This window comes from Callithrix jacchus, chromosome X (genome assembly GCF_049354715.1).
Source record: "Callithrix jacchus isolate 240 chromosome X, calJac240_pri, whole genome shotgun sequence".
NCBI classification, from domain to species: domain Eukaryota; kingdom Metazoa; phylum Chordata; class Mammalia; order Primates; family Cebidae; genus Callithrix; species Callithrix jacchus.
The window spans coordinates 135,950,686-135,966,823 of NC_133524.1; the positions used below are offsets into that span (position 1 = coordinate 135,950,686).

A 16,138-nucleotide genomic window follows, 5' to 3' on the forward strand; every position below is an offset into this window, starting at 1 on the left:
CAAGCAAGTGATAAAATTAACAGTAAAATCTGGGGCCTTTGACTTCCATAGCAGGACCATATTTTTTAAACATGTATAATACGCCCCCTACATGCCACCAATCATACTAGGTACCATTATATAGTAACTTCCTCATTAGATCCTCAAATATGGAGAAATCAATATTTATTCCTTTCTGTTGCACTTAGTCCAGTGTCCCCCACACAGTAAACACTTGACTGGAATTGGATTTAATTAGGGTTGTGTCCTGAAGAACAATTTTTGTTTGTCATTAGCGTGGTAGGCTTTAATCCAATATGACTGCTGTCTTTTAAAAGGGGGAAATTTGGACACAGAAATGGAATTATATAGAGGGAAGACAATATGAAGAGAGATAAGGAGAAGACGGCCATCTACAAGCCAAGGAGAGAGGTCTGGGACATATCCTTCCCTCATAACGCCCTGAAGAAACCAACCTTGCTGACACCATGATATTGAATTTTAGACTCCAGGTATGTGACACAAAACATTTCTGCTGTTAAAACTACTCAGTCTGTGGTACTTGGTTATTGCAGACCTAGAAAAGTACTACAGCATATAGGACTAGGCAGCTGAGTGGGGAAGGAGGAGGCTGAAAAAGGGTTGATGAAGAAATTCATTCCACAGATGCGTATTGTGCCCCTTTGATGTGGTAGGCATTGTGCAAGTGCAAGGCACCATGGGGGCTATAAAGATAGCCTTTTGCTCCCAGTGTCCTGATAAGTGGTAGTCACAAAGATGACATGTTCATTCACAACTATAATATAGGAAGGCAGAGGTAACTAGAACCATGAAGGAAGTCCTGATAAAGTGCCAGTGAAGTTAAGAAGAGGAGAAAGAACTCTTTCAGCTAAGAGAAGGAGAGAATGAGAGAGGACTAAATCTAGAGGGTATCAGTTAAAGTATATCTTAAAGACTAAATAAAATTTGGACAGGCTAAGATATCAGGAAAGGGTATTCCAGTGGAAGAAACACCATAGGGATAAACTTGGCAGTGATATAAAAAGAGGGGACTCTGGCGGGAACAGTGAGGAGTTTTTCAGATAAGGGTCTAAGGTTGTTGAAAGAGAATCTGAGGAGAAAAAGCAATCCAAATGTATGCAGGAAACCAGTTAGAATGCAGTTGTAGGAGTGTAGCTTAGGTAGATGATGGTGGCCTGAAATAGGATAGACATAGAGCTTAAGATTTCAGGCAGAGCAGGTAGCTCACCATGGACTTATTGAAACTTTTTCTCAGGTTCAGGGCTATGGTAAACAGAGGGGTTGAAGTCACTTGGTTTAGTAAACTACCAGGACTTTGACGAGTCAGAGTGCTCCTGCTTGGGGCCAAGCTCATGCTAGGCTCTGACTGAGGCCTCCAGAGCCAGGAGTGAGCAAAACCATGGCCAGTACCCATAGAAAGCTCAAGCTGGGTAAGATGGGGGCAGCATATACACAACCGATTGCACATTTATTTCACTCCACTTTGAGAAATGCTAAGAAGGAGATATATGGGATACTGAGTGTGTATGTCTGTGTGTGTGTGTGTGTGTGTGTGTGTGTGTGTGTGTGTGTGTGTGTGTGTGTCTGAGAGAGAGAGAGAGAGAGAGACCTTCCTAGTCTGAGCATTCATCAGTCTGAGCATTCATAGAGTGAAGGCTTCTAAGAGGAAGTGATACATCCATTGAAACCAAAAATTAAAGAAAATTTGTGGTGAAGTGGTAGGGATTGAAAGGAAATCCTCTAAAGTAATAAGAAGACTCTGAATTAGGGAATACTTTGCGAGGTTAATGTAGTTGTAGCACAGAGAGCTAGGGTGAGCATGGCATGAGATGAAGTTAGAAAGGCAGAGAGAGCATAGATTATACAGGGCCTTATGGACCATGGTAAGGAGGAGAAACTTTATTCTGAAAGCAGCGAGAAGCCATTAAAGTGTTCTATGCAAAGGGTTGACATGCTGATATTTGCATTTTTAAAATATCCTACTGGCAGCATTGTGGGACCTTGAATGGTAGAGATAGGAAAAGAAATAGGGGACCAAATGGCTGTTACAGAGAACCAAGTGAGAGACTCCAGTGGCATGGAATAGGGGGATGGAATGAAGATGGAGGGAAGTGGACACATTTGATAAGAATTTAGGAACTAGAATAAACAGCATTAGGTGCCTATTTAGAAGCGGGGGTGGAGTGGGAGGAGTCAGTGATGACTCCTTTGTTTTGGGCTAGAGCAGCTAGATGGTAGGAATACGGATTGCAGTGAACATACTTAGGAGTGAGTGAAGGTCATGAGATAAATTTTGAAATTTATCCCAGTGTTTGTTGAGCAGTACGGTATGGATGTAATGGCTTCACCAGGCTGAAGGTTGTTTGTCTAACATCCTCTCATTTAGAGCAATCTGTAGGCTAAATCACTGACCAACCTGGGTGTCATGGTGCTTCACTCCTCATTCCTACCCCTGTGAGTATATCTAAGGTGATCATGCTGGGTCTGTGCTCCCTGTGATCTATGTTCTCTAGAAGCTACTTATCTGGGACCTTGTATGGATAGGTTCGGCCTTTGGGCAGTATGAAACAGGTAGAGTCAAAAACAAGGAGACTCTGGATCAGTCTGGAAATTCTGAAACTGATCACAAGGCCACTCCCACTCCCACTTCCTACCTGGAGAAACTTGATGTATTTTCCCAGTCACGATCCTGTTTGTTCTCCACAGTACTACTATGACAAAGACAGGAAATGAAACAGCTGACAGATGTGGAGACTGAGGCCAGAGAAGTTAAGTAACCTGTCCAAGTCATTTAACAAATACTCAATGTGTGTGCTTTGGGGACTGTGCCTTCTAGGCTCATCTCTCTCTCTTTCTACCTCTCATTATCCCTAGCATTTAGTACATGGCTTGGCACAGATAAGGGACACAGCAAGCACTTAGTGAAAGATATAAAATGATATCACTTATTTTAAGAAACAAAAGAAACAGCAGCACCTTCTATATCTCTCTAGACATCATCTAAAGTTCCAATCTAAAGCTGTCTGGATGCCCTTTCCATAAATACAAAACATGCCCTACAAAACAAGTAGTTTTAGGCAAACTACTTTTATTTGTTATCATTTGTTATATATCTAAACATTCTAAAGTGCCAGGTATAGTAAATGGTGGGACCTACCCTTCTACAAGCCATATGATCCTTTGCTTAAGTAAATTTAGTTAAGTGCCTTCAATAGACACAGAAATTGCCATCTGGGAATATGAAATCTGCAAGGGAAGCAGTAGACCTTTATTATTAGAAGCCTGGATCAGCAATAAAATTGGGAATGCTGGAGATGGGGAGTATAGGTTAGGGGGATAAGGTAGAAGAGGAAAACAGCTCTTTTGGTGGGAGAATCCATAAAGGCAGAGACAGAGGCATACAACATGCACCTTAAGAGGAAGCCAGCTTTGGAGCTGCTTACGTGCCTCAGGCTGACATCTGCTTGTCATTAAGGCAACCTTACCAAAAAGGCCAGTGTATTTCTGGTTAGAGTGGTGAGGGAGAATGGCAGAGAGGGACTTCTCTCTCTGTTCATTGCAAATGACAGAAACCCAGTTTAAGCAGGCTTTCCCTGTCAGACTGCCCCCTTTCTGAGGACCTCAGAGATATAAATCTACTAAAAAGACATCTATGTTCCAAAACTTCCAACCAGAACTCTAGAATTGAGTTCCATTGAACTGGATTGAATTCCTTGTTCAATCCTAAACCATCGATGTGGTGAAGAGGCTGGAATTCATCAATAGGCCAGGCCTAAGTCACATGTCTATGCCTGAGGGAATGAATGGGCATATATCCCACCCAAACTATTTGGAGTGAGAAGGGAGGCCAAATGATTCCTCAATGAAACGTTAACATCATCAGAAGATGGGGAGATTATTTCTGGGTAGGCAGAAACAACCAAAGTGCACTTACCAGAGGATAAGACTGCGGAAAATGACACATATGGAAATGTCAGAGGGAAATGAGTCAAGGTAGGAGATGAGAAAACAGCCGTGGATATGGATGAGCAAGGAGTGTTTGTGGGAGACAAAAGGTCTTCTTGAGACCATTTGGATGTCCTTCAGGGATTACTTCTTTGTGTTTTGGACAGTGACAAAATTCTTCACAGAACTAATGAGAAAAATACTCCTCTGTTGTAATACCCCAAAATGCAGCACCATTTGTGTGCAGGAATTTGAAACTTGCCTGGGCAACATAGTAAGACCCTGTGTCTACAAAAATTTTTTCTTAAAAATTAGCCAGGCATAATGGTGCATGCCTTTAGTCCCAGCTATTTGGGAGGCTGAGGTGGGAGGATTGCTTGAGCCCAGGAATTTGAGGCTGCAGTGAGCTGTGGTCCTGCCACTGCATGCCAGCCTGGATGACAGGGTAAAACCTCATCTCAAAAAATAATAATAATAAAGGAGGGGCTGAAGCTGGTCATGTGCTGGGGAGCAGCAAAATGCATGTGTCATGGACTAAGCAAGTTTGCATAGTTTTTTTTGTGTGTGTGTGTATGTGTGTGTGTGTTTGCTTGGTTCTGCTATTCCAAGCTCCTTCATAAATATTTGCTATTACAAAGGAAAACATGATTAGTCCTGTGCAACAGAGTACCACCAGGCATAGTCTGGCTCCCCATGTTACTAGGAAAGTTGTATAGTAGAAATGAGAAACTGAAAAGTTGTCTATCTACTTGTTGGGGTAATTCCATCTCATTCAGATTTAGTTTCCTTGTCTGTAAAATGCAGATAATAATATTGTGCTCATAAACACTTAGCATCCTACCTAGTTCATGGTAGACACTCAAAAGTGGTAGTTTCATTTCTGCTCTACCCCTCTTCCCATATGCATACACACCCCAAGGTGACAAAGAAAGCCAAGGCCTTTTCCTAAAAGCATCTGTTCGCTCATCAGCCCACCCTTAGCTGAAAAGCCTGAAAACAGAGATAAACCATGCTGTCTTTGTGCCCTTCCTCACTACTTGAGGTCACTTGTAATTACCTGATGACCTTCTCCATCTTACTTGCTTAGGAATCTAGGACTGTTACTGGTCTTCTCATTCTGATCATTCTGCTTTACCAATAGATTGAGAGATTCATAACATTTCCAAAATTCAAGTGAACTTCAGGGGTAATCTGATCCAATTCTCTTCTCTGCTTTACAGATAAGAAGACTGAGACCTAGAGGGGAGAAAAAGTTGTCTCAAGGTTTTCATATTATCTTAGTAACAGAGTCATGGATAGATATTGGGACTGAAAGACCAGTGTTCCTTTCTACTACTACACAGCTGTTACAAAGCTGATTTGTTGTTTTCACCAAATGTAATATATACTTTATCAGCTAAACCAACATCTTTCAACATACATCTGTAATAAGGGCTTTCAGGAATGAGGCAAAGAGATTAAACGGGGACTACACTTCAAAGAAAAGAGTCACCCTTCTATTTATCCAACCAGGACTGATTAAATGTAGTAGGAGATGTGGAAGATGGAGGTCTCTGGGTCTGGCCCACATCCCACATATTCACAGAGGATCTTAAAGTTAAATTTTTGACTAACCATTAAATGACAATAATGACAACAACAGCCACATGGTACTTGCTAGGTATGAGGACCTATTCTGAGCCCTTTATAGATAATAGCACATATAATCCAAATGATGTTAAGAACTACAGTGATACTTTAAGTGCATGTTAAAACTGTTATTATGTTAATATTTTAAAGATAATACAAGTGTTGTGACCCTATTTTGGCATCACTTGTTTTCTTAATACATCATAAGCTTCAAACAATGAAAGAAGTCCGGATCTACTGACCTTGGAAAAACTCTGCCCCCATCTATCATCCATCATCCATGTATCATTTATCATCTATTGTCCATCCATCCATCCATCTACCCAACCACCCACCCATCCACCCAACCATCCATCCATCTGACATTGCTGAGTTCTTCCCATACACCAGGACCTGGGGTTGGTGCCAGTGATATGCAGATGGAGAGAACATAGTACCTGTGCTTCAGTTGTTCACAGTTTGTTTGGTAGAGTAGGAATAAATATGAACAGACCATAGAGCTTGGAAACCACTTGAAAACAGTAGCATAGAGTACAGAGAGGAGGCACATTGCCCAATCTGTTTGCTTGATTGTTTTAGAGGGAACTATAAAGGAAGACTTGCCCAAGAAGGTGACACCTCAGAAGAGATCAGGAGAATAAGAATTGAAGATTCCAGTGAGAATTCTTCAGCCAATAAGTCATAATATTCTTGGAATATCTGATGAAAGTTGTTATTACTCTAGATAAATACATTTATGTATTTGCACATATATTTCACCTTTTCAGAGGTGAGTTTAAAATTCAGCTCCATCACTCAATAGCTGTGAGACTTTAGGTCTCAGTAACCTAATTGGTAAAATGAAAGTAACAATAACACTTCTCATCCTCTTGGAGTAGTTGTCACCATCACAGCTGAAATTGTGTATCAGGTGCCTGCAGAGACTTGGCAATCAATAAGTTGTAGTTCCTTTTCTTTCCCTAAGTGGAACTTAATTTTCAAAAGCAATAAGATCACAACATAGCCAAGAGGGTAAATTGATCTTTCCTTGTTTCATATGGAGTCCATTTTTTTCTGCCTCTTCTATCATGCAGGTTAGTCTATCTAGCCTCATTTTCCCAAGTGGCTTATTATGGCCAACCTCTTAAATTATTTGGAACCTGTTAGGGTATCGAGAGATATGATTCCTGCTGAGGGTGAGAGGCAGTTCTTGCCCTTATGGAAATATTTTTCTACCTAAAATGACTTCAATGCCTTTCCTTGTAGGGCACTTAGAAGTCTCTCAGCCACATTCCAATCCCCAATTCTAACAGAAAAATGGCATGGGCTGGAGGTGCTGTGTCAGACCTTTGGTAAAATATCTCTCCCACCCCAACTAATCTCTTAGCTTACCTTCTACAGTCTATATTAGTTTTCTAGGGCTGCTGTATACAAATTGATTGGTTTAAAACAACAGAAATTTATTCTTTCACAGATTTTGAGGCCAGAAGTTGGAAATCCAAGTGTGGGTGGGGTGGTTCCTTCTGAAGGCTCTGAGGGAGAATCCATTGGCTGCTGCCTCCCTCCTAGCTTCTGATGGTTGCCCTTAACCTTTGATGTTCATAAATGCATCATTCCAATCTCTGCTGCCATCTTCATATCCTCCTCTTCTCTATTTCTCTCTCAATATCAAGTCTCCCTTTCCTCTATCTAAAAAGGACATTTGTCATTGGATTTAGAGCATATCCAGATAATCCACAATAATTTTCCATCAAGATCCTTAACCTAATTACTTCTACAAAGACCCCTTTTCCAAATAATGTCACAACCATAGGATCTAGGAATTAGGACTTGGACATACCTTTTAGAAGTCCATTATTCAAGCCACTACAGGTCTTATTTCTTTGACCAAATCCAGCCTTTTCAATCCTTGGGTTTAGGCTTTGTTTTTGTGATGTCACTACGTTTGAGTAAAAGAAGAAAAAAATAAGATCAGTTACAACTTGGTGCCAGACACAGTGCTGGGAACTGTATACACATTGTCTTATTGAGTCCTCACAGTCTTTGCAGAAGGCAGATGTCATGATAATCCCTGTTTGGCCAATGAGGCTGAGAGTGATTCAGTAATTTTTCCCAGGTCACAAAGCTGGTACATAGTAAAGCTGACATTCAAACTCATCTGTGCCTAATTCTGAAACTTAATTGATTGAGCATTGACCATGGGCAAGGTACCCTTCAAATCAAAACACATCTTTCATTCACAAGAACCCACATGTTGAGTACATTATTAATAACTCCTTACCCCAGAGATGAGGAATTTGGGGCACAGTGAGATTTAGTAATTTGACCAAGATAATATATCAAAAAGAGCAACCATGAACCTCAATATCCTTCATCATTGAGATTAAAAACAAAGGTTTACTGAACACTTACTACCTGAAACGCACTTTGTTTTTTCACATTGAGTCTTCCCTGGAAACCTATGAAACAGATACTATAATTATTCCATTTTATAGAAGGGAAAATGAGACTTGAAGAGGTGAAATGACTTGTCCATGCATGAGAGAAGTGAAACACAAACCCAAGTCTTTGCTGTTGGCCAGTTTTGTTCTTTCCAATGGCCTTTACTGCCTTCCAGAGTTATGTAGCCCTAGTGAAATAATGTGGCGATTGGGTCTCATTTTGAAAAGAAGGGTCCTATGGAAAACTAAATAATTATCAGTATCTGTATGGTACTTCTCTTCATCGTCATCGTCATCATCATCATCATCATCATCGTCGTCATTATTGTCATAAATATCGAAGAATTACTGTAGTTTCCCAACCAGAAAATTTCAAGGCCAGGAACAGCAGTGCCCAGGGGATGCTACTGGCTTGCACAGCTCTGATCTGACTCTGATACTTTTGAGAAAAAAAGTTACATAACCTGAGGGAGGGAGGATGAGTTGACATAAAGCACACAGGTCAGTCACATTGTAGTCATATTTGAAGTGTCTACTTAAGTATTAGGGGTGTGCTTCCTGGAAACAGCTGAAAAGAGGGTGAGGACAGAACCACACACACCCTGCACACAGGACTGCACAAGGGACTGAGAAAGTCGAACATGAAGGTGCAACAGAGCCATGTGGCACCAAGGGCTTCTCAAGGTGAGCCAGCTGTTAAAAATGGTGGGGCATGGTTGGGGATAGGGGAGGATAGATTTAATGTCATCAGAAATGCAGTCTGCATATGTACCCTAGAGGTAGGGGACAGCATGGATCCAAGCACACAGAGCATGTTCCCCAATATACTAGCTTTCCTCGAGTTTCTTTTTAAATGATATGACCAGTCCCGAACCTTCAGGTGGCCTTGACTCCTTCTTCACCTCTATTGCTTATGTGACTTGCATTGTGGTGGTGGCCCTGGTCCCAGAAGTCTCCACAGGTACTAAGTCTCTTTTGAGAAATGGTTTCTCTTCCACCATGACTATGTGACTCTAGGAAGCTGCCATTCCTAGCACCTCACCTCCCATCCCTGCTACTGTTGTGGAGGTAGGTCCAAATATCTAGTGCTCATAAGATATAAATCTGGCCAATTCACATTCTTTTCTTGGATTTTTCTCATTGGAGCTAGAGATGAAAACCCTTTTTGTTCTTGGATCAATGACATGGAAGGATATGAACTTGAGGCAGCTCTGTAGTCAAGTTTCTCACCACGTGAAGAATGCCAGCCTCCAACAGGAAAGAATACAGCTGACGCATAAACAGAAGACAGATAAGAGGAAGAAAGAACGCTTAAAAGCATTGTTTTTCTTTCTGATTTCCAGCTGTCCCCAAGGCCAGTGCTATTCTTTTCCTTTCCCTGGTTTGATTATGGGAACAAATATATTCTGACGTTTTGTGGAGTTTAAGCTCAATTGAATTGTGTTTCTGTTACTTGCAACCAAACAGCTCATATGCCAGTAAGAGTCATAGTAATTTTATATCATCTAAAACATTGGTTGCCTCATAAGATTTTTTTTGAGTCAGCTAACCCAATTTTATAGGTGAGGAAGCTGAGACACAGAAAAGTTAAATGAATTGCACTAAGTTCCACAGCTATTCAGTAGGAAAGCCTGGAATCTGTGATTTTCCTTACCCCTTGCTACTAAATATTGTTAATTTCACCCCTGTAATACTTTCATGTAGCCTTCATTTCTTTTCAGTACCTTCTGTCATCCACCCAGGTTAGGGTACTCTTCACCTCTTTCCTGGTATACAACAGTAACATCCTCACTTGTTCCCCTGCCTCTCCCCATCTCCAATTCATTGTTTCCCAATCAGTATTCCTAAAACATACTCACTTGTTGTGTAATTTACTCAGTTAAAAAAATATTTGAGGGCTTCCTATTGCCTACTGAATTAACTTGTTAGCCTAGCATTGAAGGCCATTCAATAATCTGAGCATCATCAACCTTTATGTGTTTCTCTTCCTTTCCCTTGATTGTCATTATACAGATTCCAATTATACCAGACATACCCTACGCATTTCTGCTTCCACTCCTTTGCTCAAGTACATTTTCCATCCAAACTGCCTTGGTGTCCACTTAGAAAATCCAACTGGTTCTTTAAGGCCCATCTCAGAGGTCATCATTTCATATATCCTTCCCAGGGCCACTAATTATCCATCATGTTCCCCTCTCAGATCCTGATTGATCTTTTCTTCCCCCTTGTTTAGGGTACTTTTCTCATTCTGCTGAATATTACAGCCATCCTAAGGTTTTTCTTAAATTTTTTACCAAGCCAAGAGTGCCTGGAGAACAGTCTGTGCCTTCCTTCCTGTTTTCATTCAACATGCATTTTCAATATCTTCTGTATGCTTGGCCCTGTGCTTTGTGCTGGGTATGCCTAACATTATTAGATAATATGCAAAATGCTAGTCTAAGACTTTATGTACATTAGCTCATATAATTCTTAAAATAATTCTACAAAGTAGGTATTCCTATGCTCATTTTACAAATGAAGAAACAGCGGCACAGAGAAGTTAAGTAACTTACCCAAAGTTACACAGCTAGTGAGTGGCATAGTTGGGATACAAACCCATGCAGTCTGGCCCCAGAGACCGTGCTCTTAAGCACTACACAAGGCTGCCTTTGAATGCCACTTCCTCGGAGTGATCCAAGATGGCTGAGTAGAAGTTGCTGTGGTCTGCAGCACTCACAGAGAGAATGAAAAGGGGCATATGAATTCAGCACTTTCAACTAAGATATCCAGGTTCTCACACTGGGACTGACTGGAGGAACAACTTGACCCATGGAGAATGAAGAAAAGTTGGGAGTGGGTGATGGCCCACTGAGAGCTGCATGGAGCCAAGGGAGGCAACCCCAGCCCAGAGAAGCAGTAAGTGATTGTGTGACCCTGCCTGGGAAACCACGCTTCCCCCATGGATCTTTGCAACCTGTAGATCAGGAGATTCCCTTTGTGAGACCATGTTACCAGGGCATTGGGTCTAATACACAAAGCTGCATGGAGTTTCAGCAGAGCAGCCACTAGGACACACACAGAGACCCAAAAGTTTTACATATACTGGCTCTGAGTTTCCCAGCAAGGTGGGAATTCCTTCTGTACATATTCCTAGGAAGGGAGCTGAATCCAGGGAGCAAGGAAGCATGTTTCTGTGGGTTCCACTTCCACAGCACCTCACAAGTTAAGATTTACTAGCTTGAAATCCCAGCCCCCAATGGCAGTGAGTTGGAATCTACTTGAAATGGTCCAAGTTCCTGGTGGGACAGCCACCATTTCTGTGATTCAGTAGACTCAGACGTTCCAGCCTTCAAGCTGTGGAGAATACAGATGATTCAGACAAGGAAGGGTTCTGCACAATGCAGCACAGCTGCCTTGCCAGATTGTGGCCAGACTGCTTCTTTAAGCAAGACCTCAATCCATTCTTCCTCACTGGGCAGGACCTTCCTGCAGGGGCTTTAGCCACTCCAGCAAGGGTTCTATGGACAAAGCTTTGATCTCTACCTGGGACAGAGCTCCTGGTGGGAGGGGCAGCTGCCATTTCTGTGGTTCTGTTGACTCAATTGTTCCAGCCTGCTGGCTTTGGAGAATACAGGTGATCTGGATAAGGAAGCCCCCTACCCCAACCCTCCAGTGCAGCACACCTGCTCTACCAAAAAGCAGCCATACTGCTTTTTTGGGCAAATACCTGATCCCATTCCTCCTGACTGAGTGAAACCTCCCAATGGAGGTCTTCAGCCACCTCATACAGGTGCATGCAGGCCAGCAACAGGTCAGTAATCTCTGGGACACAGCTTCCAGAGGAAGGAGCTGCTGGCCATCTTTGCTGTTTCATGGTCTTCACTTGTGATACCTCTGAGTACAGGAGGAATTGAAGTGACTGGGGTCTGGAGTGGACCCCAAGCAAACTGCAGCAGCCTTATAGTAGAGTGGCCTGACTGTTGAAATAAAAACACACAGAAAACAACAAGAACAAAATACCCACAAAAACCTCATTCAAAGGTCAGCAACCTCAAAGATGCAAGGTAGATAAGCCCAAAAAGATGAGAAAGAATCAACATAAAAACACTGAAAAGTCAAAAAGCCAGAGTGCCTCTTCTACAAATGACCACAACACTTCTCCAGCAAGGGCACAAACTGGGCTGAGGCTGAGATGACTGATTTGACAAATGTAGGCTTCAGAAGGTAGGTAATAATGAACTTCACTGAGCTAAAGGAGCATGTTGTAACCCAATACAAAGACGCTAAGAATCATGATAAAACAATACAGAAGCTGATAACCAGAATAGCCAGTTTAGAGAGGAAGATAACCTACCTGATGGAGCTGAAAAACACAAGTACTTCACAATGCAATCACAAGTATCAATAGCAGAGTATATCAAGTGGAGGAAAAAAATCTCAGCTTTAAGACTACCTTTCTGAAATAAGTCGGGTAGACAAAAATAGAGAAAAAAGAATGAAAAAGAATGAACAAAACCTCTGAGAAATATGGCATTACATAAAGAGGCCAAACCTATGACTGATTAGGGTACCTGACAGACACAGGGAGAATGGAACCAAGTTGGAAAACATACTTTAGGATATCATCCAGGAGAACTTCCCAAACCTAGTAAGACAGGCCAACATTCAAATTTGGGAAATGCAGAGAACCCCAGTAAGATACTCAATGAGTAGATCAACCCCAAAACACATAATTGTGAGATTCTCCAAGGTTGAAATGAAAGAAAAAATGTTAAGGGCAGCCATAGAGAAAATCCAGTTCATCTACAAAAGGAAGCCCAACAGACTAATGGCAGACCTCTCGGCAGAAACCCTAAAAGCCAGAAGAGATTGGGGGGCAATATTCAACATTGTTAAAGAAAAGAATTTTCAACCCAGACTTCCACATCTGACCAAACTAAGCTTCATAAGCAAAAGAGAAACAACATCCTCTTGATACAGGCAAATGCTTAGGGAATTCATCATCACCAGACCTGCCTTGCAAGAGCTCCTGAAGAAAGCGCTAAATATGGAAAGAAAAAAGCATTACCAACCTCTGCAAAAACACACCGAAGTACACAGACCAATGATACTATAAAGCAACCACACAAATAAATCTGCAAAATAACCAGCTAACATCATGATGACAGGATCAAATTCACATATATCAATACTAGCTTTAAATGTAAATGGGCTAAATGCCCCATCAAGACACAGAATGGCAAGCTGAATGAAAAGACAAGACCCATCGGTGTGCTGTATTAAACAGACCCATCTCACATGCAAATATACACATAGGCTCACAATAAAGGGATGAAGAAAAATTTACCAAGCAAATGGAAAACAGAAAAAAGCATGAGTTGCATGCCTAGTTTCCAGCAAAACAGACTTTAAACCAACAAAGATCAAAAAAGACAAAGAAGGGCATTACATAATGGCAAAGGGTTCAATTCAACAAGAAGAGCTAACTATCTGAAACATCCAGATTCATAAAGCAAGTGCTTAGAGACCTTCGAAGAGACTTAGACTCCCACTCAATAATAGTGGAAGACTTTAACACCTCACTGACAGTATTAGACAAGTCATCAAGGCAGAAAATTAACAAAATATTTACAACCTGAACTTAGCTCTGTATTAAGTGGACCTGATAGATACGTACCAAACTCCTGACTTATTTAACAGAATATATATTCTTCTCATCAACACCTGGCACTTACTGTAAAATTGATCACATAACAAGAAGTAAAACATTCTTCAGTAAATGCAAAAGAACTATAATTATAACAAAGTGACACAGCACAATCAAACTCAAGATTAAGAAATTCACTCAAACAACACGGCCATGTGGAAATTGAACAACCTGCTCCTGAATGATTTTTGGATAAACAATGAAATTAAGGCAGAAATCAAGAAGTTCTTTGAAACTGATGAAAACAAAGAGACAACATACCAGAATTTTTGGGATACAACAAAAGTGGTGTTAAGAGGGTATTTATGGCACTAAATGCCCATATTAAAAAATCTAAAAAGATCTCAAGTTAACAAGGTAACATTTCAACTAAAAGTACTAGAGAACCAAGAGCAAACAAATCCCAATGCGAGCAAAAGACAAGAAATAACCAAGATCAAAGCTGAACTGAGAGACACAAAAAAACACTTCAAAAAAGTCAGTGGATCCAGGAGCTGTTTATTTGAGAAAATTAATAAAATATATAGACCATTAGCTTGGCTCATAAAGAAAAAAGAGAGAAGAATCAAATAAACAATAAAAATGATAAGGGGGATATTACCACTGACCCCATAGAAATACAAACAACCATCTGAGAATATTATAAACACCTCTATGCACAAAAACTAGAAAATCTAGAAGAAATGGATAAATTCCTGGGCGCATACACCCTCCCAAGACTGAATCAGGAGGAAATTGAATCTATGAATAGACAAATAATGAATTGTGAAATTGAGGCAGTAATAAATAACCTACCAACCAAAAAAAGGCACAGGACCAAATGGATTCACAGCTGAATTTTACCAGAGGTACAAAGAAGAGCTGGTACCATTTCTATAGAAACTATTCCAAAAAATTGAAAAGAAAGGACTCCTCCCGAACTAATTCTTTGAGGCCAGCATCATTGTGATGCCAAAACCTGGCAGACATACAACAACAATAAAAAAAAACTTTAGGCCAATATCCTTGATGAACATGATGCAAAAATCTTCAATAAAATACTGGCAAACTGAATCCAGCAACACCTCAAAAAGCTTATCCACCACAATCAAGTAGGCTTCAATTCCAGGATGCAACAAAGGCAAATCAATAAATGTGATTCATCAAATAAACAGAACTGAAGACAAAAATGTCATGATTATCACAATAGATGCAGGAAAGGCTTTTGCTAAAATTCAACATTCATCCATGTTAAAAACCCTCAATAAATTAGGAAATGAAGGAACATAACTCAAAATAAAAAAGCCCATGTATGACAAACCCATTGTCACCACCATACTGAATGGACAAAAGCTGAAAGCATTCCCATTGAAAACTAGCACAAGACAAAGATGCCCTGTCTCATCACTCCTATTCAACATAGTATTGGAAGTTAGGATTAAAGGAAATCAAATTATCTTTATTTATGGGTGACATGGTTCTATATCTAGAAAACCCCATCGTCTCAACCCAAAAGCTTCTTAAGCTGATAAGCAACTTCAACAAAGTATCTGGGTGAAAAATCAATGTAAAAAAATCACTAGCATTTCTATATACAAACAGGCAACCAGATAGCCAAATCATGAATTCACAACTGCTGCAAACAGAATAAAATATCTAGAAATATTGCTAACAAGGGAAGTGAAGGACCTCTTCAAGGAGAACGACAAACCACTGCTCAAAGAGATCAGAGAGGACACAAACAAATAGAAAAACATTTCATACTCGTGTATAGGAAGAATCAGTGTCATGAAAATGGCCATACTGCCCAAAGTAATTTATAGATTTAATGTTATTCCCATCAAATTACCATTGTCATTCCTCACAAAATTAGAAGAAACTATTTTAAAATTTGTATCAACCAAAAAATAGTCTGAATAGCCAAGAAAAGTCTAAGCAAAAACAATAAAGCTGGAGTCATCATGCTACCTGACTTTGAACTATACTATTAATACAAGGTACAGTAACCAAAACAGCATGGTACTTTTACAAGAGCAGACACATAGCCCATAGGAACAGAATAGAGAACTCAGAAACAAGATTGCAAAACTACAACCATTGGATCTTCAACAAACTTGACAAAAAAGCAATGAAGAAAAAACTTCCTGTTCCATAAATGGTGCTGGGAGTGCTGACTGGACAAATGCAGAAAATTTAAACTGGACTCCTTCCTTACACCAGATACAAAAATTAACGTAAGATGGATTAAAGACTTAAATGTAAAACCGGAAACTATAAAAACCCTAGAAGAAAATCGACACAATACCATTCAGGACATAGGCATGGGTAAAGATTTCATGATGAAAATGCCAAAAACAGTTGCAACAAAAACAAAAATTGACAAATGGGATCCAATCAAACTAAAGAACTTCTGGACAGCAAAATAAACTATCATCACAGTGAGCAGACAACCTACAGAAAGGGGGAAAATCTTTACAAT

General features: G+C 40.4%; 1 long non-coding RNA gene across 1 annotated transcript; it reads left to right on the forward strand.

Moving 5' to 3' along the window:
- The first annotated feature begins 317 nt into the window (after window positions 1-317).
- On the forward strand, window positions 318-7,961 carry LOC144581132 (uncharacterized). Its single transcript, XR_013531653.1, has 2 exons — window positions 318-491; window positions 5,166-7,961. It is a non-coding gene; the product is annotated as an uncharacterized LOC144581132 (long non-coding RNA).
- Window positions 7,962-16,138: the final 8,177 nt, after the last annotated feature.